The sequence below is a fragment of the Mus caroli genome, unplaced genomic scaffold (assembly GCF_978045245.1).
Source record: "Mus caroli unplaced genomic scaffold, Mus_caroli_1 scaffold_5, whole genome shotgun sequence".
Taxonomy (NCBI): Eukaryota; Metazoa; Chordata; class Mammalia; order Rodentia; family Muridae; genus Mus; species Mus caroli.
The window spans coordinates 116,466,244-116,476,778 of record NW_028227260.1 but is presented as its reverse complement, the minus strand read 5'-3'; the positions used below and the strand labels follow the sequence as shown (position 1 = coordinate 116,476,778).

At 43.6% G+C, this 10,535-nt stretch overlaps 1 pseudogene; it reads left to right on the top strand.

Moving 5' to 3' along the window:
- The first annotated feature begins 8,183 nt into the window (after positions 1 to 8,183).
- LOC110285691 (elongation factor 1-alpha 1 pseudogene) lies at positions 8,184 to 9,770 on the top strand (annotated as a pseudogene).
- Positions 9,771 to 10,535: the final 765 nt, after the last annotated feature.

Here is a 10,535-nt window from a genome sequence, read left to right as displayed (position 1 = left end):
ACAGGTGTTGAATATCAAATATGCTGCATATCAGATATTTATGTTACTATTCCTAACAGTAGCAAAATTATACTTATATAATTTAAGTAGTAATGAAAATAATTTTGTGGTTGGGGGTCCCCAGAGCATTAACTGTATTAAAGGGTTGTAGCAACCACTGCTAGCTGAAGAAGGGTTCACAAGTTTATTGGGAGCAGGGGAAGTAACGACAGCACTGAGATCTGTACAGGTGGAACACTTACCTTGCCTTTCCAGACCACCTAAGAACTGATCACTCTGCATGAGGGATGCAGCTGAAGATGCCAGGGATTCTGCTCGAGTTTCAGGGTTCTTAGGCTCTATAGTCTTCCAGAGGTTGATCCACCTGCTGACACCAGACTCAGGACTGTCAAAATCTACAACTTTTCTCTCCGGTGATAAAGTCTGTTCCTAGCTAGCAAGGACACAAGTATGTTTCCCTGTGTACTTTTCTGCTCGAACCAAGCAAGCCTCCTGGTTTTTACATTGGCAGCATCAGGCTCTTCTTTCTCCAACTGTTCCTCAGATTTGTCTCTCAACCCGAGGCTGTGGCAGCACCTCCCCACATTCATCTTGTGACTGTATTGCATAGTTTCTTTCTGGACACACATGTGCACTTTGCACTGTGCGTGTGTGCATACCAGACAATACTAACTAGTCCACTGTGAAACATTTGGGCTCAGATTAAAGACTATATGGTATGCTGTAAATTACAGTGTTTTTTTTTTTTTACTGTATATATAAAGTTTTCTGGTGTTGTAGAAGTATAATGGTTTAATTGTGGTGAATAAAGGCTTTTTAATATGTATTGTAGTGCTTGACTTTTAATTGCTTTTGAATTGCAGACTTGAGTTTTATGAACTAATCATATTAAGTGAATTTGGGCTTGAGATAGGACAGAATTTGCAACATCTCTTGAGATCAGGGTCATATGGTTATAGATAAGAGTGGTTCTAATAGCTTCTAAAATGGCCTGAAACAGTCTTCTTTCATTTTTAACATTTAAGTATGTATATATGCAAAGTCCTGTTCTCAGCGTTAATGGTTATAAAATAAAAATATGAATTAACTCTAATCAACTGAGTCATCTCTCCAGCCTCCTGTAATGATTTTTTTGTTTTTAGACCAAGAATTCTGGAGCTTTCTTGCAGTCTTGTCTGTTTAGCTATCTCCTTATTAATAAAGGTGGAGGCATGTGTGTAGGTGCAGATAACAGCCAAAGCTGCTTGCTCAGGCTTGTGATCCCAACTCCTCTGCAGGCTGAGGTAGGACAATTGTGAACTCCAAGGTAGCCTAGGCAATCTAGTGGGACTCTATCTCAAAACAAAACATAAAGAGGGATAGAGCTCTGGCTGAGCAGGCATCAGGTCTTAAACTCAATTCCCAGGATCACAAAACAGCAACATTTTTTTTTTTTTTGAAATAAGCAGACCACAGTTCTCTCCTTGTGATGCTGCTGACTGGTTAGCTTTCAGGAAGCATCTCTTAAAGGATGGGACTGGATAAAATCTCTTCATGAACTTCTTGACAGAAATTGTAGTTAAAGAAATAAACAAAATTTATTATGAACTTAATAGGAGAATAAACTAGGAGTGGGCTTGAAGCCCCCTTTACTCCATTTGATGGAAACTCAATACTGAAGTAGGCCTTGAAAGAGAGGAGAAGTAGCATGCAAATCATAAGTACAGATTCACTGGTGTACACAACATCACAGGTGTGCCTGGGATGTTGGTACATTGATAACCATCCCTGGGTAGGACTGGAAAGGGCCATTAGACCCTGGCCATTCCCACTCTTGTTTGGTTTATATCAAGGTGAAATTGAAGTAAAAATGTACATCATAGGCAAAGAAGGCCTAGGGGATCCTACTCACTAGGTGGATGAAAGAAAAGAAGCAAACTGTACTGGGATTTTTGAGGGATAGAACAAACTTCTAGGTCTTTCTAAGGTCAGCAAAACTCACTGCCTCTAATCTTCACCTCTGTTTTCTACTTCTTCATCCCAAGTGGGTGTAGCCTGGAGCCATCCATGTAAGTGGAGTGAGATGGGAGAAACCATTCAGATGCAGTCGGCTACTTCTCTGCTGTATTGAGGGATGCCTTCACTTAAACTGCAGTAACTCAAAGGAGACAGCAGTAGTAAGGACTGCCAGTATCCACTAAGTGGATTTATTCCCAGGACTTTGAAAGTTCTTACCTGAATGGTTTTATGTAAACCTCACATCTGAGCTGTGGATAGCCAGTATTAGAATAAGCTTGGTTCAATTTCTAGTGCTACAAAAGAGAGAGCAAAGTTCTCACAGGAACCCTCTGAGGCAGAGACTATTGCTATTTCTTTTTTTCTCAAAGTTACACCAGGAGAGAGACATATTCTTTCTCTGTCTCTCTGTCTCTGTCTCTATCTCTCTCCCCCCCCCCACCTCTCTCTCTCTGTGTGTGTAAACCAAGCTGGCCTTAAACTCATGATCTTCTTTCCTTGTCCCCTTCAACATTTGCCTACTGGCATGTGCTATCACGAAAGGATTTAAGGAAAGAAATGGAGAAAAGAACCCAGAATTCATGAGCTATGAACCAGGATGGGGGAGTTACTGAGGGCAGAAAGTTTCCGTGGGGCGGGGAGAAAGGAGGTGGGAATGCATCTGAACTGAACATGGATGTGTGTCTTGTTATTTACGTTCCAGATCCTATTTTATAATTGGGCTCTTTGTTTCCTTGGTGTTTAGTTTTTCTGAGTTCTTTGTATATTCTAGAAACTAATGAACCATCAAAGGTATAGTTGGCAAAGATTTTCCCCCATTTCGTAGACTTCCTCTTCAGTCACTTAGCAGTTTCCTTTGCCGTAGTACAAAACCGTCTCCTGCAGTCAATATGTTGTCAAGGGTGACCTTGAATTCGTGATGCTGCTGCCTCTGACTCCCAACTTCTAGGGCTACATCTGGCACCACAGTCATGGTTTCCAATGAGCAACACTACTGAGCAGTGTTAGTCTCAAAGTGGCATACAGCCTCACAAGGCCACATGATATTAGTAAGCCTATTTCTGAATATCACAGAACCCTTCAGTTTGATATGTGTAGGTGCCCCGCCCTTCGGGATTCTATGTCAATAGGTCTGAGGTGGGGTCTGGAATTAACAGAACTAAAATTTTGTCTTGGGAAAGAGGAGGCAGTGATTAAGGATATGGGGTTTGGGGTTCAGCAGATGTAGGTTTGAAGTTGGTTCTGTCTCATGTTAGCCATGTGGCCTTGGGCAAGTCACTGGTGTTTTCTGTGAATTGGGCCTACTTGGAGAGCCTCTGGCCCAGTGGTGTGGTAAGAATTAGGTTCAGAACACATCCAAAGCATGCACAAAGTGCCATACATCAATAGTCTAAACCTATTGCTCTTTAAACTAATTAAAATAATATAAAAACTCAATTATATGATAGTTATTATTCTTGTTAAAAACATCACCGAGAAAGCAGTTCATGAAAGGTTCCTTTTCACCCAAGGAAGAAGTTTATAATGATTTGTTGTTTTTTCTCATCAAATTGTAGTGGTAATAAAAGAATTGGCAGGGTGCAATGATTCTTTCGTCATCTGGGATGCCAGCCTTCAGGAGGTGGAGGCAGGAGAATGAGGAGTTCAAAGTTACCATGAGCTACATACCAAGCTTGAGGCCAACCTCAACTTACAAGAGACTCTCCCTCAAAAAACCAAAAGTATTAGAAAGGTGAATGTGGTGACACATATCCTCAATCCTTACACTGGAGAAGCCAAGGTGAGACGATCAACAGTCCTAGGATGGCTTGCTGGACTCCACAGCAAAGCCCTCTTTAAAAGACTTATGAGAAAGTCAGTTTGATCCCTGGACTCGTGGGGTTGCGGGGTTCCAGGGTTCCGTTGCCTTCTGCAAGCAAGCAAAACCGGATTGTTATTACACTGTCAAGGCCAGGTTGACTGTGAGATGTTTCATTCCCAAGAGGTGCCTTTGTGAATAGGAGGCCAAGTTATCTCTGTGGACTGGAGCATTGGGCAGGAAACTTGTGATAGCAAAGCCAGCCTACTTTGGCAAGTCTTTTTCTTTCCCCACAATGAAGATTTTTTGAAAGAATGTGTCTGAGTCAGGGCCCCTTTGTTTCAATATCCAGGAAACAAACAGAAAGCTCACTTCCAGCCCAGAGGGAGTGGGGATGGTGACACCTTCTTCTATATAGGACAGTTCACTATAATGCCAATGACCTTCATTAGCTTCAACATTTAGGAGACTTAAGGCCCTAAAACACTAGTGCTAGATTTGAATCACATGAACCCCTGATATGAGAGAAAAGGTCTGCTTGATTTCAGACAAGACTCTGAACTTCTTCCAAGACTTCTTCCAAGACTTCTTCCAAGGCTGGGCCAGGAAGCTGTAACATCCCCCTGAGTCTGATCCTGGGCTTTAACTCAATAGCGCTCTCATTCACACTTGAGCTTGTGGTTTTGCCTCAATCACACATACCCACACTATGCTGCCCTCACAGCAACTGGATTTTCTTACTGTTCTCTTCCCATTGCTTTCCTAGCCCATCTTTTTTTTTTTTTTCTAGCAATGGTGTAACTGACATCTGGCGCACATACACATATACACATTCACACCTATTTGGTGTGTGTGTGTGTGTGCCTGTGTGCTTGTGCTTGCCAAGTAGCTTAGCTCACACTGCTAAGTAGAGCCTTTACATGGGTGCTGGGGATTTGAATTTAGGTTCTCTTGCTTTCACAGTAGGTGCACATATCACTGAGCCATCTCCACACTCCGAATCTGACTTTTACCTTTTACCTCCGATCTCTGGGTTTGCACCAGCCTTTGGAAATTAAGAACCAAACATGATCTTGCCCTCACTGGCCTTCTGGTGTCTTGATTGTCTTTGGATTTTTTCGGGGGGTATGGGGCAGAGGGTGCCTTAGGCAACGGATTTGCCTGAGTATATCTAGCCCTGGTCATTATGTGTAGGCAAGCATGTCTGATTGCCTCTACCCACAGGAGGATGGCTGGACAAGCTGTGGATGCCAATGAATATAAAAGGGCTCTAAAGGGCACTTGCCGTCCAGAGCCCTGCAACTGAGATGGCTACTGACACAAGTGAGTAAGTAAGTCATCCATCCATCCTGGCAACCAGGACTGCTGCCTGCCTCCTGTGATAAAGGATTTAGAGACAGGGCAGGGGCCTTTCAGTAACAGAAGGAACTCAGAAGACCAAGCTGGGGCCATGGCTAGCAAGCACATGGCTACTTTTCTTACCAGAGACTTTTGACTTGCTGGGGCAGTAGAGTCCTTGAAGAGCTAGGCTTAAGGTCTTGATATCTCTAATTTTTCTCATCAAAGGAGAAATGTAACTGGTCAGAATTTTGTGGAAGGAGCTTAGCGAGGGTTTCTGAGAGAAGCTAGGATATGAGCAGAGCGCTCACTTTGTCACCCTGTTTGTTCAACAATACATCAAATGTCTGAAGCTAGCGTCCTGTATTAATCAATTCAGCTTGGTAACTGTAGAGGTCCTGGTGCTGGGGCATGCCTGGCATCTGGGGAACAGCAAGGAGGCAGCCATGGCAGGGGGAGAAAGGTGAGAGGGCAGACGTTCTATGATGGAAACAGCAGGGCACTCAGCATTCCTTTAGGCCTTGCAGACCTCTGGCAGGGCTCGCTTTGCCATTTACCAAAACAGCTGTCCGTTTGGCAAGAGAAACATTTGCCCCTTCCCCTGGCCCATTCTGCTTCGAATCAGGAGCCCTGAATGCAATGTGTGTGTGTGTGGTTGCTCAGCCTGAAAAGAAACTCACACTAGAGCAGGATGTTCAATAGCCACTCACAACTCATTCCCGGGTGCGCAAGAAGCTCTCCCTACTGGAAACACTACGTGGTACCTAGTGCTGTACAGAGAGTGGGTGACTCTTCGCTGCTTTCTCCCGGGGCCACCTGACCAAGGTGGCCAGGGCCTAGGAAATTGTCCTCGGGACTGTAGGCTCAGGACTTTACCTTCACTTTCACCTAATCTCTCTTCAGAGAAAGTATAGTGAGAAGGGATTTCAAGCCATTCTTCTTCATCTACCTACAATGCAAAGCAATCATGGTTATACTGCCCAGAAGCCACCTAAAAGGGTCAGAGCCAGACACAGGTTGCATTGTCTGTGGGAGGATGGATGGGCTTACATATCATTACCAGTACTGATCCTGAAGTTCATTATTTCTGCTGGACTTGATGGCCAGCGAGCTCCAACAAGTCCACCCCCCTCCACAACCCATAGTTATGGGTTTATAGGCACATAGCCCATGCACAGATTTTATGTAGGTGCCGGGAACTGGAACATAGGTCCGTATGCTTCCACAAGAAATACTTAACCCACTGATCCATCTTCCCATCCCTGGAAGGAAATTTTAGGAGGTAGCAAGTCTTCCTAGTTACCTGGGCTTCCTGCTCAGGCTGGGAATAGACACCAACAGAGTATAAGATTGTGATCCTAACATATTCGGGAAATAATGTCAATTTATTTGATCATGTTCATTTTTTTCCTAATGGAAGGTTAAAAGCTATATTTGAGGGAACCTTTCATCATCCTAAGAAATACAATCTTCCAATCTGAAATAATTTTTCTTAAGGGTAACCATGGTGATTGGAAAATCAGAGAGAGAACAGCATTTGGAGATGGCTGACAGGCCATTTTTCTTTGATGCTTTTAGACTAATTTCAGGTTGATTTTCTGTGTCCATTTTCTTCTCTTTTCTTTTTTTCTTTTTCCCTTTTTCTTTTCTTTCTTTCGTTTTCTTTTTTAGTGAGGGAGTAGCTTAGGAGCTAGGCATTGAAGAAACCTTTTAAGATGGTTAATATTGATTGGCAACTTGACAGGATAGAGAATCACCAAGGAGACAAACCTCCAGGCCTGCCTGTGAAGGAATTATATTGAGCAGAGGCGCTAAGATCCATCTTGAATGTGAGTGATACAGTGTCATAGATGGGGGTGGGGTGGGGTCTGGATTAAATGAAAAGGAGACTTTAACTGAGAAACCATAGTCATCTCTGAGCTTTCTGACTGCAGACACAGTATGACCAACTGCCTCAAACTCCTGTCAGTGTGACTTTCACTTGCTCATGAATGACTATACCCTCTAACTGTGAGCCTTTCCTTCTCTAGTTGCCATTTTCAGATATTTTGTTCCAAAAACCAGTTAACAAACCAATCCACCCATACAGGGCACTGCCATGTTGAATACAAGAAACTAGGAAGAAAGAGGTCATGCTACCAGATCAAGACCCATAAATGGTGACTGGTTGGTTTGAACTCAAAATTAGCCTTCCTAATCTATCCACAAAGTGCCCCCTCTACAGAGCTGAACTAACTCATCAGCTCTCTTTGAAACAGATGGTATTTTTCTCAATCGTTCCTTTGCAATAACTTAGTTAAGGCCCTGCTTTTGAAACATCTCTATGCTTTCCCGGGACCTGTGGGATAATGTGGCAACATCTGGTGAGATGCTAGCCATAGCCACAGCTAAATTGTGCTCACAGCATTCTTTTTTTGAGGACGCCAGACACTTTTCAACAAGAGTGGGGAAGCCTGGAGATTGAAGTGCTCCCTTCTTCCTTCCCAGTGTGATAAATCTTAGTGAGCTTTTGAAATTTACTCAGGCCTCACCTCCTGTCCTCCCTTCAAAGGCATCTGGCTTCTTTTTGCACATTAACACTCCCTGTAAGACCCCCTAACAGGCTATCACATTATAGTTGTCTGCTCCAACTGAGGCCCCTCCAAGGGTAAAACCGTATTTTATCTATGTCTACTTTTAGCAATCAATACAAGCCTTAGTTCAAGGAAGTCATTCAATAAAGGCTTATGGAATAACTTAATGGCCTCATTAAGTGCATATCCCAAAGAACAATAGGTCAGTGTATAATGAATGTTCCCTGATATTTCAGAATGTGAAATTTTTAAGGGACTTAAGGTCAGACTTTGACCTTGATTTCTACTCAGTGTGCATGACTTTTTGTTTCTAACCAAACTCTTCCTTCCATTTCCACTCCCCAGATAAGAAACACACATTGTAACAGCACTGCCATAGACTTGATCCTTTCTTCCTGTAGTTGCTCTGTCCTTTCCTACATCATCTTTGATTCTTTGGACCTTGTTAAGACCTTGCAGCGAGCTTTTTCGCAACGGGTTTGCCGTCAGAACGCAGGTATTGTGAAAGCCACCGCTAATTCAAAGCAAAAATGGGAAAGGAAAAGACTCACATCAACATCGTCGTAATCGGACACGTAGATTCCGGCAAGTACACCACAACCGGCCACCTGATCTACAAATGTGGTGGGATCGACAAGCGAACCATCGAAAAGTTTGAGAAGGAGGCTGCTGAGATGGGAAAGGGCTCCTTCAAGTACGCCTGGGTCTTAGACAAACTGAAAGCTGAGCGTGAGCGTGGTATCACTATTGACATCTCCCTGTGGAAATTCGAGACCAGCAAATACTATGTGACCATCATTGATGCCCCAGGACACAGAGACTTCATCAAAAACATGATTACAGGCACATCCCAGGCTGACTGTGCTGTCCTGATTGTTGCTGCTGGTGTTGGTGAATTTGAAGCTGGTATCTCCAAGAACGGGCAGACCCGAGAGCATGCTCTTCTGGCTTACACCCTGGGTGTGAAACAGCTGATTGTTGGTGTCAACAAAATGGATTCCACCGAGCCACCATACAGTCAGAAGAGATACGAGGAAATCATTAAGGAAGTCAGCACCTACATTAAGAAAATTGGCTACAACCCTGACACAGTAGCATTTGTGCCAATTTCTGGTTGGAATGGTGACAACATGCTGGAGCCAAGTGCTAATATGCCTTGGTTCAAGGGATGGAAAGTCACCCGCAAAGATGGCAGTGCCAGTGGCACCACACTGCTGGAAGCTTTGGATTGTATCCTACCACCAACTCGTCCAACTGACAAGCCTCTGCGACTGCCCCTCCAGGATGTCTATAAAATTGGAGGCATTGGCACTGTCCCCATGGGCCGAGTGGAGACTGGTGTTCTCAAACCTGGCATGGTGGTTACCTTTGCTCCAGTCAATGTAACAACTGAAGTCAAGTCTCTTGAAATGCACCATGAAGCTTTGAGTAAAGCTCTTCCTGGGGACAATGTGGGCTTCAATGTAAAGAACGTGTCTGTCAAAGATGTTAGACGAGGCAATGTTGCTGGTGACAGCAAAAACGACCCACCAATGGAAGCAGCTGACTTCACTGCTCAGGTGATTATCCTGAACCATCCAGGCCAAATCAGTGCTGGCTATGCTCCTGTTCTGGATTGTCACACAGCCTGCATAGCATGCAAGTTTGCTGAGCTTAAAGAAAAGATGGATCGTACTTCTGGTAAGAAGCTGGAAGATGGCCCCAAATTCCTGAAGTCTGGTGATGCTGCCATTGTTGATATGGTCCCTGACAAGCCCACGTGTGTTGAGAGCTTCTCTGACTATCCTCCACTTGGTCGTTTTGCTGTTCGTGACATGAGGCAGACAGTTGCTGTGGCTGTCATCAAAGCTGTGGACAAGAAGGCTGCTGGAGCTGGCAAAGTCACCAAGTCTGCCCAGAAAGCTCAGAAGGCTAAATGAATATTACCCCTAACACCTGCCACCCCAGTCTTAATCAGTGGTGGAAGAACGGTCTCAGAACTGTTTGTCTCAATTGGCCATTTAAGTTTAATAGTAAAAGACTGGTTAATGATAACAATGCATCGTAAAACCTTCAGAAGGAAAGAATGTTTTGTGGACCATTTTTTTGTGTGTGTGTGGCAGTTTTAAGTTATTAGTTTTCAAAATCAGTACTTTTTAATGGAAACAACTTGACCAAAAATCTGTCACAGAATTTTGAGACCATTAAAACAAGTTTAATGAGAATAAAAAAAAAAAAAAAAGACCTTGCAGCGAGACGTTTACTCTCCTTTGAACACCTTGAAGACTTGTTGTCTGGACAAGTCTTGTACTCAGGGTGGAGCACTCTGCTGGTTAGTTAGCTTTACATGGGACCTCAGCTTGTCAGAGCAGAAAGAGCCCAGAAAACTGTTTCTGACACGTCATTGTACAGAAGGCCCTGAGATTCAGACAGAAGTGCCTTTCCCCAAATCCCCTGGTTAAATGTTGCAGTGCCCACAGGACATGCAAATAGAGATGTCTAATTGAATAGCAACATAGAAATCAGTATTAGAGTTCATGGCTTGCCTGAAACATGCCAGTTCTTGGGTTTCATTTGCAGCACCAGAAAATATGAGAGAGAGAAAGAGAGAGAGAGAGAGAGAGAGAGAGAGAGAGAGAGAGAGAGAGAGAGAGAGAGAGAGAGAGAGAGAGAGGAGACTCAGGGCAGTTTGGTAACAAGCAAGGATATATATTTTTTCCAATGCTACAAGACACACAACTTATAACATACCCCATGTTATAAATTTCCCACAATCCCTAATGTCACACCCCTAAATCATGAGAACAATTTTAAAATGGAGCTCACATAACCACAAACTGATTCCTTGCAGT